We start from the raw sequence: 18,003 nt of genomic DNA, 5'->3' as shown, positions 1-18,003 counted from the left end.
CTCTGGACCTTGGTTTCTGATGCCCTGCCTTACTGACGTTTCCAGAATTCTGCCACCCATTTGCCTGGATGTCTTGCTAGGCTCCATCCTGCCTGTGACCCTGGGGCCCTCACTCTTGGCTCTCCTTTGGCTCCAGATCTGGATCCTAACCCGCCAGAGACACCAGCCTAAGTTGAGAGCCCAGGCCCAGCCCCTCCATCAGGGGAGTTGAGACAAGTCCGGCTCGGTTCTTCCGATGATGTTCACATAACAGACCAGGGGAGCACCCCGGGGCCCTGCTATGGAACAGCAGATGCCTTGGGGTCTGGTATCAGTGACACTTTCTGGGCAATAGAGAGAGCCAGGCTGACCTGCGGGAAGGCATCAACTAGAGCTGGCAATGCTGAAAGGAGATGCGCAGCTCCCTGAGCGGCCAGCATGCCTGCCTCCCGACGGCAGCCTGTGGGGTAGGGGGTCTGGTTCTGCCACTACAACCTGTGTGACCTTAGGCAAGTCCCCTTCCCATCCACCCTCCCTCCCTTTCAGAAACATTTATTGAGCATCTTGCAATGGCCAAGCCCTCTACTAGGCTGTGAGTCTTCAAAAAATATAGTCCTGGCCCTCGAGAACCTCGTAATCTAATTACGGAAGCAGAAATGTGAATGAATAACTATAATATTTTCCTCCCTGGGGCTCAGTTCCCTTATCTGTAGAATGAAGGAGTTCCAGCCTTGACACTCTGTGATGCTCTCATCACATTAGACCATCTGTTCCTACCGGTCTGGTGAAGTGGTAGGCCACAGTCAGCAGGTCATCAATGGAGTTAGTAATAAATGATGACTTGCATTAAGGGGAGTCTGCAGTGTGGCCAGCAGATTGCTGTGGTCTGGGTCTTGCTCTCCAAATTTCCATTCTCTCAGCTACTTCAGCTGAACCTGTCAAAGATTATTTCCAGCGTATCCAGGGGATCCAAGAGGGATCAGATGAAAGACAGATTATATGTTGGTGTTGGAGCCAGCACCAAACTCAAGCTTCTCCTGATGGTTGGTCCAGGCTACCTGCAGGCCCGCCAGGTCCACCTCCTTCCCTTTCTTGGCTAGGATTTGAGGAATATGAAATATATGTCTGGGTGCATAAGAGGCTGGCAAGTTGAAAACATTCCACAGGATTTCTGAGGACGCCATATTAGGTGGCCCAGGGTAGTGCTTGACGACTGTTTTCCTCGCTGGTAGCAAATCTCAGATGTTAGCTGCAGAGTTCCTTACTTTCACATTCCCATCTGTATCACAAAAACATACCCCACACAGCAACCATCCTCCCTCTTCTGTGTCTCAAGTTGAAACACAGCAAAGGGCAAAGAAGATACCCAGGTTATTAGACCCGCCCAAGATGTCTTCACAGTCCAATAGAGGGCCTTCAGCCTGGGGTGAGAACCGGTGGCATGATGGTCCCCCTCTTGGGAACCAGCAGTATCCTACCAATTCTATATTTATGCAGCAGTCTCGGTCACTTGTCTTTTCTTTCTTTTTTTTCCCTCCACTTGCCTCTTGATATCTTCTAGAATTTGGTTTGCAAGGTCCTTGCCTTACAACTGCAAAATCTGCAGAGAAAGTGGTCCTAGACAGTCCCAGCTCCCATAAGCTGGTAGTTCTAGTCCCCTGGTTCAGGAGGACACACCTGTTGGGCACGCAGGGGCTACCAAAGCACTTCTCATTGCATTGTTCAGCCGGAGCATCAGGCCAGAGACAGAGGCATGGCCAGGCAAAACTTCCGGGATAATTGTGGAGCTATCAAAAGTCTTGCCAAAAAAAATGCATCTAGAGATTTTCATCACTAAATTTGCAGTGTGGATGCTGCCCATTCTGTCCAACAGGGAACCATACTTGCTTCTTCCCTGGGAGATGAGAGGGCACGTGGAAGCTGGTGGGACAGAGCTGTCTTTACCCTGCACACCAGCTGAATATCAGCCCTGGTCACAAGGAGTCGAGGAAGGCTCCACTGCCATCTCTGACAGGCTGATATCAAAGCATCCACCTTAACCAACAGAATTCGTTCTTGTATTTGTTTGCCTTTCCTTTTAGGTTTGAAAGCAACTCTCATCTTCACTGCCCTGTTGTTTGGCAGAACAGCTTTTGATTAGGCAGAGAAAAATATCTTGCAGTTTCTTCTTGAAATTGCTGGATGAGCACGGAGGCTAATAGCGAAGTGTTGCATCGAGACACTCTGGGGTGCTGCACGGGTCATGGCTTCAGACAGAGTGACTCACAGAGGAAGCCCAGGCCTGCCTGGTAGACAGGAAGCGTAGCACTTAAGGACTGATGGGCCCTGGACCATACAGACAGAGGCAGATGGGACGAGGTGCACAAGGACATTGCATCATTCTGGGGGTGACCTGGATGGTGCCAAAAGCAGAAAAAACTGCCAGGAGCACCACTGTTCTCTCATTTGATGGGTCTGCAAAGCCTTTTCTCTTGCCATTTTCTTAAAAGAAACCTCTTCTGAATTGCCTATGATTTTAGTTAGGTTCTAGCCAAGGTTTCTTTTAAAAATAGGACACTTTACATAGATATTGAATTATCAAGCGTTTGTCAGCATCAACACCATCATTATCAAAATATCATCCAGGTGTTTGGCTGAGTGGATCCTAGTGCAAGGCAATTTAAATGAATAAACACACTTCTTTATCATCTTTGGGAATTTAGCCGAGAAGCAAAAAACAAAACTGGTGTGGATAAAAATGTAAAAAGACGTGCAGACATGCACCACGTGTACAAAATCTGAGCACACAGCATCACGAAGGGATCAAAGGTGAGGTGTCTTATCCTCAGTCATATCTGCATCCATCCGATGAAATGATGGCGTGCTGGTGGCTATCAGTCTGGGCTGCTGGAGAGAGAACAGTGGACTTGAAGGGTCACCGCAAATTCTTTTGAGTCAAAATGACCCAGACTCGGAGCCCTTGAAGACAGAGGGCATGTCCTGTTTATGACTGACTCCTCACCATCTACCACAGGGCCCAGCTGTAGTTTGATTATAAGAACTATTATTTTATTCTTGTTATAATCTCTGTCGTGAAGGTCCCTATGTTACCTACTAACTATCCCACCAGATGAGACTGTCATAAGGAGAGTTAACGCTCACAGACGTCTTCAATTTGCTTGATTTTGTGGCAAGTACAACATATCACTATTCTAGAAGCTCTTTTCCCCAGAATTCTATAAGCTGGAACAACTATCTGTGAACACCATTTATTAAGAGATGACACTTGCCAGTACAATGAAATAGGTGCCATGGGAAAATAAAATTTAGTTCTGGCCAAATAATTAAACATATGTACAGGTCAGAATGGGTTTTTATAACCCTCTAACCCTTGGTCCGTTCAGGCTGCTATGCCAAATATCATAGACTGGGTAGCCTATAAACAGCAGGGACTTCTTGCTCACTGGAGGTTCGAAGTCCAAGATCAGGGTGCCAGCATGGTCTGGGCTCCACACATGGCAGAAGGAGCTAGGGAGGTGTGTGGGATCTCCCTTACAAGAGCACTAATCCCATTCATGAGGGCTCCACCCTCATGACCTAATCACCTCCCAGAGGCCCCACCTCCTAATACATAACCTATGGGGGTTAGGATTTCAACATATGAATTTGGAAGAACACAAACATTGATTCCATAACAAACTCCCACCCGACTCTCCCGCCTTTTCCTGGGCGCTGACAAACCAAAGTTAGGCCAACTCCAGGGGGACAGAGAGCAGAGATTCCCTCAGCGCATCAATAAACAGGAGATACAAGCCGATACGAGGTCTCAGCTTGGTCAGGAGCAAGCTCAGCTCGCCTTACAGAACCCAATGACCAGCCCCCACCTGGGTCCAAGCCCAGGCAGAGCAGAACCCAGGGTGGCCAGACGCCTGCCCTGTCTTGGAGGCTGCGGATGCCAGGCAGGACCTGGGAGTAGGAGCAGTGGGTTGAGAAAATCTGAAGGGGCAGGATTTGGGGCAGGGAGTGCTGAAAGGAAAGAGAGCCAAATGGGAGGGGCCCTCTGCCCTGGCTCAAAGGATCTAGGGCTGAGGAGGGCCCAGAGATGCCCCAGCTGGAGTAGAAGAGCCACTTCCAGCTGATGTGGAAGATACAACTCACACTTGAAGGGCTACTTGAACATTCTTCGGGGTTCCATGGCACATTGATAGACTAAGAGTAAAACTGTCTACGAAACTGAAAACTGCTCTTCCCTTCCACTCTTCAGGGAAAAGCTCTGGATTTGTTTTATAGGCATTTTTTCCTTTCTCCCATAAAATAAAAGGAATCATACTGTCCTCAGTGCCCAGCTTCCTCAGCTTTTCCTGTGTCTGATGGGGGCCAGTCACTGGGACCGCTCCACACAAGCAGGGAGGAGCTTTCTAAATGGACATTTGTGAAGCCCTGCACGCTGGCTGGACAGCGCGGGGTCAGGGAAATGCAAAGCACCCCAGGCCTCAGCTGGGACTTTATTCCCATCCTCTCCTCTGCCCTCAGGACCGCCCTTCCCCCCACCCCCACCCTGCCCCAGCCCCCAAGGCCTCAGCCTTCACCCCTTGGAGCTGAAATTACACCAAGCCCTCTGGTGGAGATTTACCTTGTTGGCCCAGGTGAAGAGAGGGAAGAGGCTCTGGTCAGAGGGAATGCCTAATGAGTCACCATGCAGTAGGAAAATGCAGAACTGCAGCAGCTGCCTCTGCCGGTCAGATCCAGAGAAAGGGTATTTCCAGACCCATGAGTTCGATGGACAGGCAGCAGGGGGAGAGCCCACGGGCCAATGGAGATAAAACTCCTGGAAGTTCTGCTTCCCGAACCCTGGGGCAGGCTTGAGCCTAGCTGGAGGGGCATGGGCTGGGGCTGCCATCACATGAGCATGGCAACCAGGCCTGACACCCTCACTAAGGAGGAGGGATGCTGAATGAGGATGGAGGATTAAAATGGATTTGGGGTCTGTTCTAGCCTGAGGAAAGGAAACACGTGAGAAAAAAGTCTACTTGATTGACTGCGAATTCCAACAAATTCCAGGGAGAGGTGGGATAGGGGTTGGAGAGGTTTTCCATTAGCAGCTCCTTTTGTAAACCTGGGGTGAGCAGCTAACCTGGAATGGGATAGGGACAGGAGAGCCACATGATAACAACTTTAGTGAACTGCACTTTACAAAGCATGGGCACAACCAACATGCTGCAGAACAGGACAACAGTCCCAGGAAGCAGCAGCATCACATCACACCTATTTTACAGATGAGAAGACAGAGACACATGCCAGCACTCGCCCACAGCATTGTCCCTTACAGCCAGGGCAGAGAACCCCTGGTTGTGCACAAGATGAGTTAGTGCTACAGGGTGGACACATTTACTTTAATGGGCCTGCATTGTTGCAAAGAGCCATTAAAAATGTAACTAAAACCATCAAACTTGTGATTTCAAGGATACTTTGCTTAGGAGGAGGCTATGTTTCAAAAGTGAGTTTATTTAAAGTTCGTTTGAAGTATTAAATAATGTTATGTATGGTACTTGGTTTTGATTTAAAAAATAAAAACATGAAGGTGGGAAACCAAGTATTGATGGTGATTATGACGATGACAGCAACCCGTTTTGCAATACTTACTATGTGCCAGAAGCCTTTACGTATATTAAATCATGTATTCTCACGACAGCTCTGCGGAGTTGGTACAATTATTTTCCTCATTTTACACAGAGGCCTGGGGGAGACCCTGGAAGGCACAGGGTGGAGGATTGCATCCAGGCGCTCAGACTGCAGAGCAATGTTCACCAGGCAGAGCACGGCTCATCATGCAACTGTGAAAGCACCTGGCTGAGAGCCCAGGTGCAGGAGGTGGGTGGTTTGAGCCTCTGGGGTTGGGAGGGGGTCCATGTGCTCTTTCCGCTTCCAGTGCAAAACTACTGGAGACTGAATCTCACCACAGCATTACTTCCCGATTCAAATAGGACAAGCCAGTGACAACAGACTAGTTCTAGTGCAACCTGTTTTCTGCACCGGGCAGTGATTATGTTGCATAGCTGATGTGAGGGCCTTGGGCAGAATCCCGGCTAACTCAATTTCAGGCTGGCTTTCCTGCCTGCCTGCTAAACTCTTTCAGATGGTTCTGGTTGGATTTGCAAGGCTTTAACAGACAGGTTGTCTCTGCGTTGGGTGAGGGTGGGGTTGGGGGGAAACATCTGGAAAATGCCTGAAGAGAGGAAAGGAGAGAAGCTCTGAGTTCAAAGGCTCACTGGACCAGCGTGGACGGGAGAGGAAAGCAGAGGCTGATAGGGCCTGGGAACCCCTCAGCTGAGAGCACAGAAAGCAGTTGCGCTTCTTACTTTCACATGGCAGTTAAAAATGTTCCAGCACACCCTCCAGGTCAGCATGGTATTTAAGAGCAAGAGCTCTGGAGTCTCAGTCACTTCTCATTAGCCAGATGCCCTTGCCTCTGGCCGTTTAACCTCTCTGGGCCTCAGTCTCTCCTCCTGTAAAGTGGGAATAGCAAAAGTGTTTCTCCCGGAGGATGCTGTGAGGATTGAGTGAGATGGTCCGAGCACAGCGAAGGCTTCGTTCGTGGTAGTTGTTACTGTTATTATTATTATCCCTCGGGATGGGGTGTAGGTTCATAACCTCTCTGAGGAGACCTGATTCAGAGTTTAAGTCCAGGCTGATCTACCAAAGCAAAGCAAAATTTTAGAAAGTTTCAGTTTGATGTATTTAATGCCCCCGAGATAATAAAAAAGAGGCACATGGACAAGTGTATGGCTTTCATGGGACATTTTCGTCAAAGGAAAGAAATCAAAGTGGCCAGGAAAGGGATCCAGTGTTGAATTCATGATCTCTCCCTTAAAACCTACTCTTGCTTAAGTGTTCCCTATCTCAGTAAATATGCCTCTAAGTGTTGGGGCTTTGAAGCGCTGGGGGGAGGTGGGCGGAGGGCAAGAAAATGCCAGTTCTCTTCCATTTCCAGGCCAGAACCATGGTTTGGGGCTGGTTTAACTGGTTAGGCGGCCCTGAACTGAACGTGCCTCCCAAACTACAGGCTTCTAACCGGGGGCAGAGCCAGCCCCACTAAGCTCGCTGGTGGCCTTGAGAACAAACTGGGTCACAGCCATCTGTGGCAGGGAATGGGCACTCACTAGAAAACCCAGAAGGCCCTGAGCCGCACTAGCCCAGTTCCTCCTTCCTGATGCACCAATCATAGCCGTGGGGACGGAGCTCAGGAGTGCTACCTAATAGGAGTTCCTTCACCTGGAAACATGAGGCGTGGGGAACAAGCGCCCCCCTAACACCCTCCACCTGGCTGCACAGGTCACCAGCCTCAGCGTGATCTCAGACACATGTTCTCCCTCATCCCGACCCCTCCCCATTTCCTGCTCACCACCAAGTCCCGTCCATTTCACTTCTTAAACTTGTCTTGAATCTGTCCTCTGCTCCATTCTATGCCCACTACTCAGGAGGCCAAGACCCTATTATCTCTCACTGGATCCTCACAGACCTCCTTATCCACTTCTGCTATCTCCGATCTGTTCTCCACGCTGCAGGCCCAACTCCTCCTTACTTTTTTTTTTTGAACAGTCCCTTGTTGCTCTTTGATAAAAACTAAAATCCATTATGCGAGTCTAATGCTCTGCTGGTCTAGCCCGTGCCTACCTCCCCAGCCTTGGGCATCATGACTCTCCCTCTCACAGTAGGGAATCCAGCCCCCCTAATTTCTTTAACTTCTGGGAGGGCACAAGCTTCATTCTGCCTCAGAATCCTAGCTCTTCCCTCTGCCTAAAATGCCCTTCCTTCTTTTCTCCCTCCCTCCCCCTTCCCTCCCTCCTTCCCCTTCCTCTGGCTAACTCTTCCTCATCTCGCATATCTTAACTCAAACGTCACCCTTCCAGGGAAGCATCCCAGACCAGATCAGGTGTCCCTACTAAAACGTTCAAGGTTTTGGTGAGCTTTTCCTTCATAGTATTTATCACAATTGGTAATAAGATATTGTATGGTTCTTTGGTTAGTGCCTGTGTCCCACACTAGACTCTAAGCTCCATAAAGATAGGGTTCTCCTATCCCTCATCACCCAGCACAGTCACTGACACATAGTAGATGCCCAGTAAATATTTACTGATTGACTGGACGAAGGAGAAAAATTATTGCGGGAAAAGGTGCAATCTTACTAGAGGGTTCTGGAGATCAAATGGGGTAGGAAATTGGGAAAGTGGGGTAGACCAGGCAGACATGGGTTAGGGTGTCTATGTATGAGTTGGGGCAGGGGGAACAAGGGTTGGTCTGGAATCAGAGGCCAAGCCAGCAGCTCCACACTAGCCGTGTGTGAAACATGAGTGTAGCAACATGAGGAATAAATAGGGCAGAGCAAAGGAGGTGATACCTGGTAGGAACGTTCTCAGATGGAAGGCACACAGGATTTGAAACTTGGTTGGAAGAACAGGAAATGCTATTATTGGCACCAGCCACAGCAGAAATCACCAACAGCAATTCTCTGGGTGTAGAGCCTTTTGTCAGGTGAGTAGAGAATTTGTCATTCTGTGGGATGCACAGCGTCTAAATCCCCTCTTTAGACCCATAGCATGGGTCTTTCTGAGAGGCAGCCAGCTTTGTTTCTATCTGTTTTCCAAGGCTGGTTCTCTAGCCTTCCTGGTGAGTCTCAGTGCTTCCCAATATCCCTGAATAAATTCCTTTTTTGCTTAAGTCAGCCAGAATTCGTTTTTCTTGTTTTCAGCCAACAACCATAACTGGTATAGTCTGCTGCCAGCAGGGCAGTGACATCTGGCTTGTCTGTGTAGCCAAGTATGTGGCTGCCAGGCATGCAGACACCCCAAGAGGTGCAGGACTACCCTGGCAGCCCACAAGTCAGGGCCTCCTGAGGAACAGGGAGGAAAGGTGGCCATTGTGAGCCACACAGAGCCTCTGGATGGAGTCAGGGTTCCCACAGATCTGTGGGTAGAGGCCACATCAGAGAAATCATCTCATTGTTGGGATATGCCCATGGGGCGGGTCACCTAGTACACTGCAGACTGGAGGCCCAGCAAACCCACAGTTGGCTCACAGCCCCCCTTGGGAAAGCAAAATCCGGCCCCTCCTGGGCCTTCTCATACTTGTTGTACTTTTCCTGAAGAGACTGTACTCTGGGAATCTATTCAAGATATTTTCCACTTGTAGGACCCTGAGTCTACTCTAAAGAACAAAACATGGGAGGAAATAAGCAGAGAGTCAGAGTGCACTTACCACACTTCCTGATGCCTCAGATAATAGGATGTCAGTGCAGGAACGGCCCTTGGGACCATCTAGTCTTGTGGTCTCAGACGTCAGTGGGCCTCAGAAGCACCAGGTTAACATTGTGGGTTCCCACAGATTTCTTCAACCCCACAGCTGATCTACTAGGCCTAGGGTGAAGCCCCCAGATGTGGGTTTTGTACAAACTTTCCCAGGCGATTTTAACATGCGTTGGTTGAGAACAGTGATCCTAGGCTAGTCCTTCACCCCATCTTACAGTGGAAGAAACTGAGACTCAAAAAAAAAAAAAAAAAGTCTACCTGACCAAGGCCCCCAGAGAATTTGTTGTTGACCTGGACCCCAAGCCCAGGCCTCCTGACTCCCACACACCTGGACTGGCTGCAGCTAGGACAGGGCATGGAAACTGCATCTTTCCCAAGTTGCTTACGTGATTTTGTTCCCCTAACAGGGCCCTCCCTTTTCCGATTGTAAGAGGGGCCGCTTGTCCTGGGGAAATCAGGATGGATACCCCACTCTGGTCTTTGCTAGAGAGGCTGCTGTGGCCTTAGCTGAGGAGAAAACCCTGTGGGCAAAGCCAGGAATTGATACAGCAAGGGCCTCACTCAGCCTGACTCAGTCACAGGCCCAGGTTCCAGTTCTGAGTCTTTCAATGCCCTGCGCGACCTTGGACAAGTCATTCCCCTCCCCGAGTCTCTGTTGTGTCCAGTTCATAAAAGGGAGATAAATCTGCGATCTGCTATCTACCTGCCTACCCTGTGGACCTCTGGTGTGAGGGTGCTTTGTAGACACCCAAGTGCTGCCCAAGCAGGCGGGATTACAGACACTTGGAGATGTGACTGGAATACTGATTTCCACTCAAGGTCCCTTGAGGATGTGCCGGGCCCATCTCGGAAACAGCAGAGGAAGCTAAGAAGCTGCTGGCGATGCTTAGGGTAGCTTCTCAGAGCCTCATGGGCTGGCTGGCAGGGAGAGCCCTTCTGCATCAGAACCTGCCATGGCCGAAGAACCCCCTCATTTCCAGGTGCGTGTGTCGTGGGCAGGGGAGTCACTGGACCAGGGCCTTCCTGCCGCTGGCCTGGTACTGCCAGGACCCTCTGTCCATTTCTTAAAGTGTCCTGGCTCAGGAGCAGTAGGAAGTGTTCAGAGGACCCCCAGGGGTCCAAGAGAAGGCACAGCTAGTGTGGAGCTGCTAGCTTGGCCTCTTTCATGCCTGTTTTGGCTATTAGAGCATGTTCAAGAGGGCGGATTAGCTCATTCACAGTATATTTTTCTTTCTCATCAAATCACACCTCTCAGAACTGTTTCCCCAGCTGGCAGGAGTCCCAGTTTACCTTAAGTTATCAGGACGCCAGGATTCTTACACCATTCTGCCAAAAACTTGCCTTGTCACCTTGCTCAAACCCTTCACCTCTTTGAGCCTGTTTTCTCATCTGTAAATGGGGGAAATAATTCCTGTCCCTCCCTCCATCATAGGTCTGCTGTGTCAAATGAGAACACTGTCAGGGAGGGCTTTGTTGTCATGGTCTTGTAGGAGAAGCAGACAGAGGAGGTCTGGACAGGGAGGGAGATGGGGCAGGAATAGAAATGACCTTCAGCTCCAGGGGGCAGGAAATCTCTGCGGAATGATTTCAGTCCTGTCTTCTCTTGGGGCTGTCTCAGGGTGGCAGGTCCTGGCCACCCTGAGAGGAGAAGGCATGCCAGATTCAGGGACCTCATGATGATGAAGCCTAAAGAAAAGTTTTCCATCAGAGACCTAAGCAGACACTTCCTTGACACAGGTGTGAGGTCACCTAGGCAAGTGCTTTTCAAACCATTCCCTCCCCCCGCTTTTTTTTTAGCAGATCCCATTCTTCACAAGATCTGAAAGCAAACCCCTTATCAGTTACTTCTGAAGAATCATTGAGACCCTAGGAAGCACCACTGATTCATTGTGCAGATGGAGGAAACAAAGCTCAAAGCAGGGATGGAATGCTATCAAAGCCGCACAATAAACTGGTGGTTAAAACAAACAAATTTCAAAAACCACCTGGAAAGCAGGGTCTCTAACCCTCAGCACAGGTGTCTGCAGCTCAGTAAGGCATCAAAGAAAAACGGAAAGTTTCCTTCACTTCCAGGCCCTTTACATACCCTGAGGGAGGAGGCTCAGAAAGTGGGTGTGGAGAGGTAAATAGGGAGATGTATTGACATCGCTGTAATAAACAGATCTCACTGCAGGGCAGGGAACTCATGGTCTCCTTTGAAAACAAGAATGTTTGGCAGGCTGTTTTGTGAGGCACTGAGTCCCTTGCTGAAATAAGGCAGAAGCAGGCCGGGCAACTCTAGACAAATGGAAATTCCTTCCAGCTGCCTTAGCTCCGCCTTCTGCATTGCTCCCCCGAGGGCTGGCGGCCAGGCTTTGCCAGCGGCCACGAGGAGACCGACCCAGACGCAGAAGGTCCCCAGGTATTTCTCACAATGGTAACAGGGCACTTGCATGAGTCATCAACCAGAGAGTGGCTTTTTGGTGGACTTTTGGGGCTGGCTTCCTGCCGCGGGGAGCTGACAGCCTAGGGGCGGCAGAGGGCAGAGTCAGACAAGCCAATCACTCCACCACTTTGATGTGGGGCAGGTGCTAGAACAGAGGCACAATCCACACTTGGGTCGGGGCGGGGCGAGGGGGGGAGTGAGGAGAGGACGGGCAGGGGCTGAAGGCCAGGCACGCGGCTCTATCACAAAGAGCTTTACGAGACTCGACCAAGGTCCCACGTCGCTCCTGCAGAGCTGGAGCAGGGGGTCACCAGCGCAGGAGGGCGGAACGCAGCCCAGCGCCCGCCGTGGGGGGGCGGGAGATTGGGGGAGGCGGGATCTGGACAAGACGGGAGGAGACGCGAGCAGCCGCCTGGGCGCCTGGGGCCAACGCGGCGGGGTCACCCTGGCCGCCCGTGGCTCGGATCAGCTGAGCGGACGCCAGGACCGCCAAGACTGCGGCCGGAGCGCATCGACCGCCGGGACAGACCGCGGCTGCTCCAGCTCTGCCCGTAGGACGTCGCAGCCTCCCTTCCTCTGTTCTCGGGGGTGGGTGTCGCCTCTAGTTTAAAGCAGAGATGCTTTCTGAAAGCAGCTGAGGTCAAGCAGAAGGCCCCAGCTCTCCTAGGGGGAGATTTTGCTCCCCTGGGAAACAGGCCATTCTGGGGGGTTAATCACCTTGCAGGGGAGCTCGCAGACAGGTTCTTATCAAGCCCTTAATCCTAGTGTCATCTGGCAGATGGCAGGGCGCCCTGCCTTCCAAACCCCAGGGACTCCTGGCCAAGAGAGAGTCAGAATGTTCCAATGGGAGGGGCCCTTAGAGACTAGAGCTCTGGAGTTTTGTGGCTTTCACACTGTTCTAGATGGAAGGCGAGGCCTGCAGGGTAGTGCGAGCGAGGCCCTGGGGGTGAGAGATTAGACCCCACCCCCATTCCGCCCCCGCTTTCATCTGTACTGCATTGAGACTGCAGGAGACATCATTAAAGGAGAGACTGTAACTGAACACAAGTTTGAGGTCCTCTTTAAAGTCTATTGTTCTCTCATTTTTACTTTGTTGTGCATGACCTTGGACAACTTAAAAACCTCTGTGTCTCAGGTTCTTCAACTGTAAAACAGGAATAGGAATAGTACTACCTCCTTAATAGGGTTGTTGTAAGGATTAAGTGAATTAATGCATGTAGTCCACTTAGAACATATTGTGTTGGGACTTCCCTGGTGGCGCAGTGGTTGGGAGTCCACCTGCCAATGCAGGGGACATGGGTTCGAGCCTTGATCCGGGAAGATCCCACATGCCGCGGAGCAACTAAGCCCGTGCACCACAACTACTGAGCCTGTGCTCTAGAGCCCACGAGCCACAACTACTGAGCCTGTGTGCCGCAACTACTGAAGCCTGCACGCCTAGAGCCCATGCTCCGCAACAAGAGAAGCCACCACAGTGAGAAGCCCGCACACTGCAGTGAAAAGTGGCCCCTGCTCAGCGCGACTGGAGAAAGCCCACGCACAGCAGCAAAGACCCAACGCAGCCATAAAAAGAAAAGAAAAAAAAGAAAGAACGTATTGTGCCTGGGTCACAGTGTGTTAGGGGTTGTTATTATTGTTATCATTACTATTATTTTTAAATGAGGAGAGTGAGGCCTGGAATGGAGAAGGGACTTGCCCAGGTGACAAGGGAACTTGGTAGTAAAGCGGGGAGTAGTACCAAGCTTACCTGTCTAGATGGAGTTCTTTATGTCTTAGACATTTTGGGGTTGATGCTCCATGGAAATCTTTGAAGATAAAAGCCCATTTGGGGGAGGCCACACTGTATAAGAAGCCTCTGGAACAACCTCCATGATCCTCAGAAAGTAAAGCAGTGGGGGGAGTGCAGAGAAAACGAGGGAGAAAAGAGGAGGAGGGGGTGGAAGAAGAGGTGTCTGGAGCCCTCTTAGCCACTAAATAGGAGATGTCTTAGCTCTGGCTGCCATAGCAAGATAACACAGATGGGGGGGCTTATTACCAACAGAAATTTATTTCTCACAGTTCTGGAGGATGGAAATTCCAAGATCAAGGTGCCAACATGGTCTAGTGAGGAAGGGCCCTCTTCCTGGTTCATAGCTTGTGCCTTTCACAGTGTCCTCACGTGGAAGGGGCTGGGGAGCTCTCTGGAGCCTCTTTTATAAGGCACTAACCCCATTCCTGAGGACTCCACCCTCATGACTTAAGCAACTCCCAAAGGCCTCACCTCCCAATACCATCATCTTTGGGGGTTAGGATGTCAGCATATGAATTTGGGGAGCACACAAACATTCAGACCATATCATCTGATCACATTGGAGATGCTCTTGAGGGGATACCTTCATTAGGTGGAGGAACTAGACCTCAAAAATATTTAAAGCCTAAGAATTTTGTTTGGAGAATAAGGACTAGAGTTTGTGTTGCCCAGAGTCTTCAGCCTGATTTATGGTCAATTTCCATGCAGTCCCGGCCTCCTGAATCTCTCCTCTCAATCTAAGCTGAGTCCAGCTTGGCAGGGACCCTCATCACAGCCTGAGGAACAATCGGGGCTTGTGTCCAGCAGTTAAAGAGATTCTGATTCGGAATCCTGTCACTTTCTGACTGACTGGGCAAGTATTTAAACGTAAGCCTCAGTTTAATCATCTATAAAATTGGGATTATAAATCTTGCCTCATAGTATCATCAGGAGGATCAAACAGGATAATGCATATAAAGTGCTTAACTCAGAACCTGGCACTAGGAAGTGCTCAGTAAATGCTCATGACTGTTATTATCAAACATGGCTGCCTGCCCCCATGTGTGTGTAATGGCTTCCGCATCTTCTGTCTAGCTGTGGCCTACATTAGTTGGGATTTGGTTTGCCTCCAAAGAAAGAATCCCAAACTAGTGGTAATGCAGAAAAGACACAAGTTTATTTCTTCTCACATAAAATCTGAATAGGTGATTAAGGGTGGAAAATAGTTCCCTAGTGTCTGGGATCCAGACACTATCTTGTAACACCATACATGGCCTTGACCTCGTGGTCTAAGATGGCAGTATCCAAGTTCCAGGCAGCAGAATGACAAAATGAAGGAGCCAAAGGATGCTTATAAACTACCTCTTAAGGAAGGTTCCTGAAAGCTGTTGTACTACCATGTCTGCTTATGTGCCATTGGCTAGAACATAGTCACATGATCACCTATAGCTGCAAAGGAAGCTGGGACATGTAATCTTTATTATGGGCAACCATGTGCCCAGCTAAACACTGGTAGATATATTCCTATAGCAGGGGAGAATGTATAACAGAGACCTGTAGCAGGCCCTGCCCCAAGCCTCTGGTTTATGCAGGAGAGCTAGGCAGCTGGGAGCCAGGTCCCTGAGCACTAAAAAAAAAACAGGGATGGGAGCATGTTGCTTCTCCTCACCTATCCCCAGTGGCTCAGTCTGCAGTGAAAATGTGGAACTGGAACTCAGGCCTCCTGCCATGGGTCAGAGAAAGTCCTATCCTGTTTAACCACCTCTGGGCCCTTCCAGGCCTCAGCTCTAAAGGCAGGAAGAAAACTGGTGAGGCAGCTGACTGCCCCCTCCTGGCCAAGGAGAGAACACCGAGCAAAACAGGGGTTCTGGGAAGCAGAGTGACACAGCAGGTGGGCTCGGCACAGCTTAATGGAATCTTCCATGGTAGGACGCACACCTGAAAATTGTGGCGAGGCTGGGCCCCCAACTAGTGCCACAATCCAAATGCCAAACTGGACAGACAGATCTGCACTGGGGCCTTCCACCCTTCTTTTCCTGATAATGGTAACACTCCGGCAGGCCACCTGGCCTCTGCCAGGGCTCAGGGAATATCTTTCTTTCTCCCTCCTAGCCTTCACTTCAGCCCACAAAGGTGTCTGAAAATGGAGGAAAGTTCACCAGCATCTCCCTACCCTGGTGCTTCTAAAACAAGCCCTCAGGCCCTTTCTGCTTCAGGAGTTTCCCTGCGAGTAACTACGAAGGCACAGGCAAACCCACAGTCACAGATGCCCTGGCTCTCCCCTCATGTGTACAGTGGAGGAGCACAGACTAGGGGTGGGACACCCAGCTTCTAGGCCCAGATCTGTCACTAACTCAGGGTGTGGTGTCCCCTCTTCTTTCACCGTCCCTTTCCTCGCTGTACCTTGGAGTCACCTCTTAGAAATAAGGTTCCTAGGCTCTGCCCCAGATGCACCGGTTCTGTTTTTTAATCAGATCCCCAAGAGATTCACATGCAGTTAGTTTGGGAACCAAGAGGCTGGATGACTTTGAGGTTCAGCTTGTAGTGATATGGTGCTGAGGGTCAGGTCTGTCTGAACACTGCCCTCTAAGATCTCACACCCCTTCCTTCCAGCATCCTTTTATTCCCAGGGACCAGAAGTCTTCAAGCTCTGCCAAATTATTGCACTTTCCCTTCAAGAATTCTGTCCTTCCCAGATGCTGGGCCAGTCCCACACTGTTCCCTTCAGTGTGAACACCCTGCCAAGTACCCCACGTCCTGTTTCTACCTATCAAAATCCTCTTCACTCATCAAGGCTCCACTGAAACACGATCTCCCTGTAGGGAGCAACTGTAATCTGCCCAGTCTGAATTCTCTTCTACCTTCCCTGGGCTCCCACAAACAGTGTACATCCACTGTATACAGGATGTCCCAAGTGATGGCCAGCTCCCCTGGGTTGGAACACAGCCCACCCGCCCCACAGGACTGGGAACCCCTAGAGGCTGGGAATAAAATCTTAGTGCAGATCCCCTGAAGCCTGATTATAGACAGCACTTAACCCTCAGAACTTGGATGCCAAAGGAAAAAAGACAGGGAGGAAGCCAGGCCTAGCTAAGATGTAACTGAGAGGTAACAGGAAGAACCCAAACGCAGAGAGCTGGAGGCAGGAGGAACAGGTCCATCTTCCCATCCTCCCCAAAGCCAAAACTGTCCAGGCTGATCCCCCTGGACAGTTTCAAGGATTTGTGCTACAGAAAATACCTCCTTTGCCTGGGATGCACTTGTTTTCCAGGCTCTGAGGCTGAAGCCCTTCTGGCCGGTAATTCCTTAATCCACCTGCCATCCTCTTCAGGGATTTCCAGCAAGGAGGTGATGTAGGGCTGTAGAGTTTGTTCTGCGTTTAACAGTCAGAAAGGGGCACCTGAAGGAAGAAATTACCTCCTCTGCCCCAGGCCCCTGGAAGGAGCAAGGTGAACAGGAAGGTGGCCTCTGGCTGCTAGGGTTCAACTTTGAGTGTTTCCCGATTTCTGTCTCTGCCTCTGGAACACCCTTGGAGTAAGGCCTAGGCATTTCTCAGAAAGGTTGGGATGGGGTCGGGTAGGGATGGGAGAGGGTTATTTAGGCCCTGGCTACACTGGCCAGGATGCCTTCTGAGTCCCTCCCCCACGCCAGGTGATGTGCTAGGGACCTTAAACACGCACCTAACAACCCTGCAAGGTACCCATCGTTACCCCCATTTCAGACATACAGAAACAGGCTAGGAGAGACTAGATCATTTGACAGCATTAGGCAATCGGAAGGTTGCAGAACAGGATTCAAAGTCAGGTCTGTCCAGCTCCAGAACTTGTGTTCTTTCTACCCAACCTTTCCCAGAATGAAACTTCCAGCAAGTCTTGTTTCTTTCCCATCCTTCTGGCTGCAGGCTCTCTGAGCTCCTTCCATCTCTAACAGGGCATCACCAGTGGGCGCCATTCCCCAGGATCTGTCTGCTCAGGGACCCCCAGATTTGCCCCTTCTTTCTCCGCTGCGGGAAAACAAGAGCTTCCCCAAGAGTATCTTTTTAGTGTTCTGTTGCATTCTTTTGTTGCACACTTAACCTCGTAGAAAGTCAACCCCCAATGCCGAAAATTCCAATTTGTCGCATTCCTTGAGTCGGCGTCCGCCCCTCCATGTCTGTGCTCAGCCTGAGCATATGGTCTGCTTCTACCTTCAGCCTCTAGACCACGTGCCCAACCCCTGGTGTCACAGAGCTCCTGCCTGATCATTCTGCAAGTGGTCATAGCACTGTTTGATGGCCACTTCATGTTGTTGGCATCTGGGCAAGGCGCAGCAGTGTTTTTCCAGGGACACTCACTTTTTATTTTTCCTTTGAGAAAGTTGGGTGATTCCATAAGTAGGAAAAGACCCCTGCTCATTCCTGTCCCCTCACATCTGCGGTCGACCTGGGGCGCTGAGGCTATAAAGGGAAGAAGACGATTTAGGTTGTGTGTAGATTGAAAATGACTACTGTTATTCATTGCTGGTACAATAAAGCATTTCACTTCCTCCCCCAAACCATGGAATCTGTC

Source organism: Pseudorca crassidens, chromosome 5, assembly GCF_039906515.1.
Source record: "Pseudorca crassidens isolate mPseCra1 chromosome 5, mPseCra1.hap1, whole genome shotgun sequence".
Lineage (NCBI taxonomy): Eukaryota > Metazoa > Chordata > Mammalia > Artiodactyla > Delphinidae > Pseudorca > Pseudorca crassidens.
Note: the sequence above shows the minus strand (reverse complement) of the source record.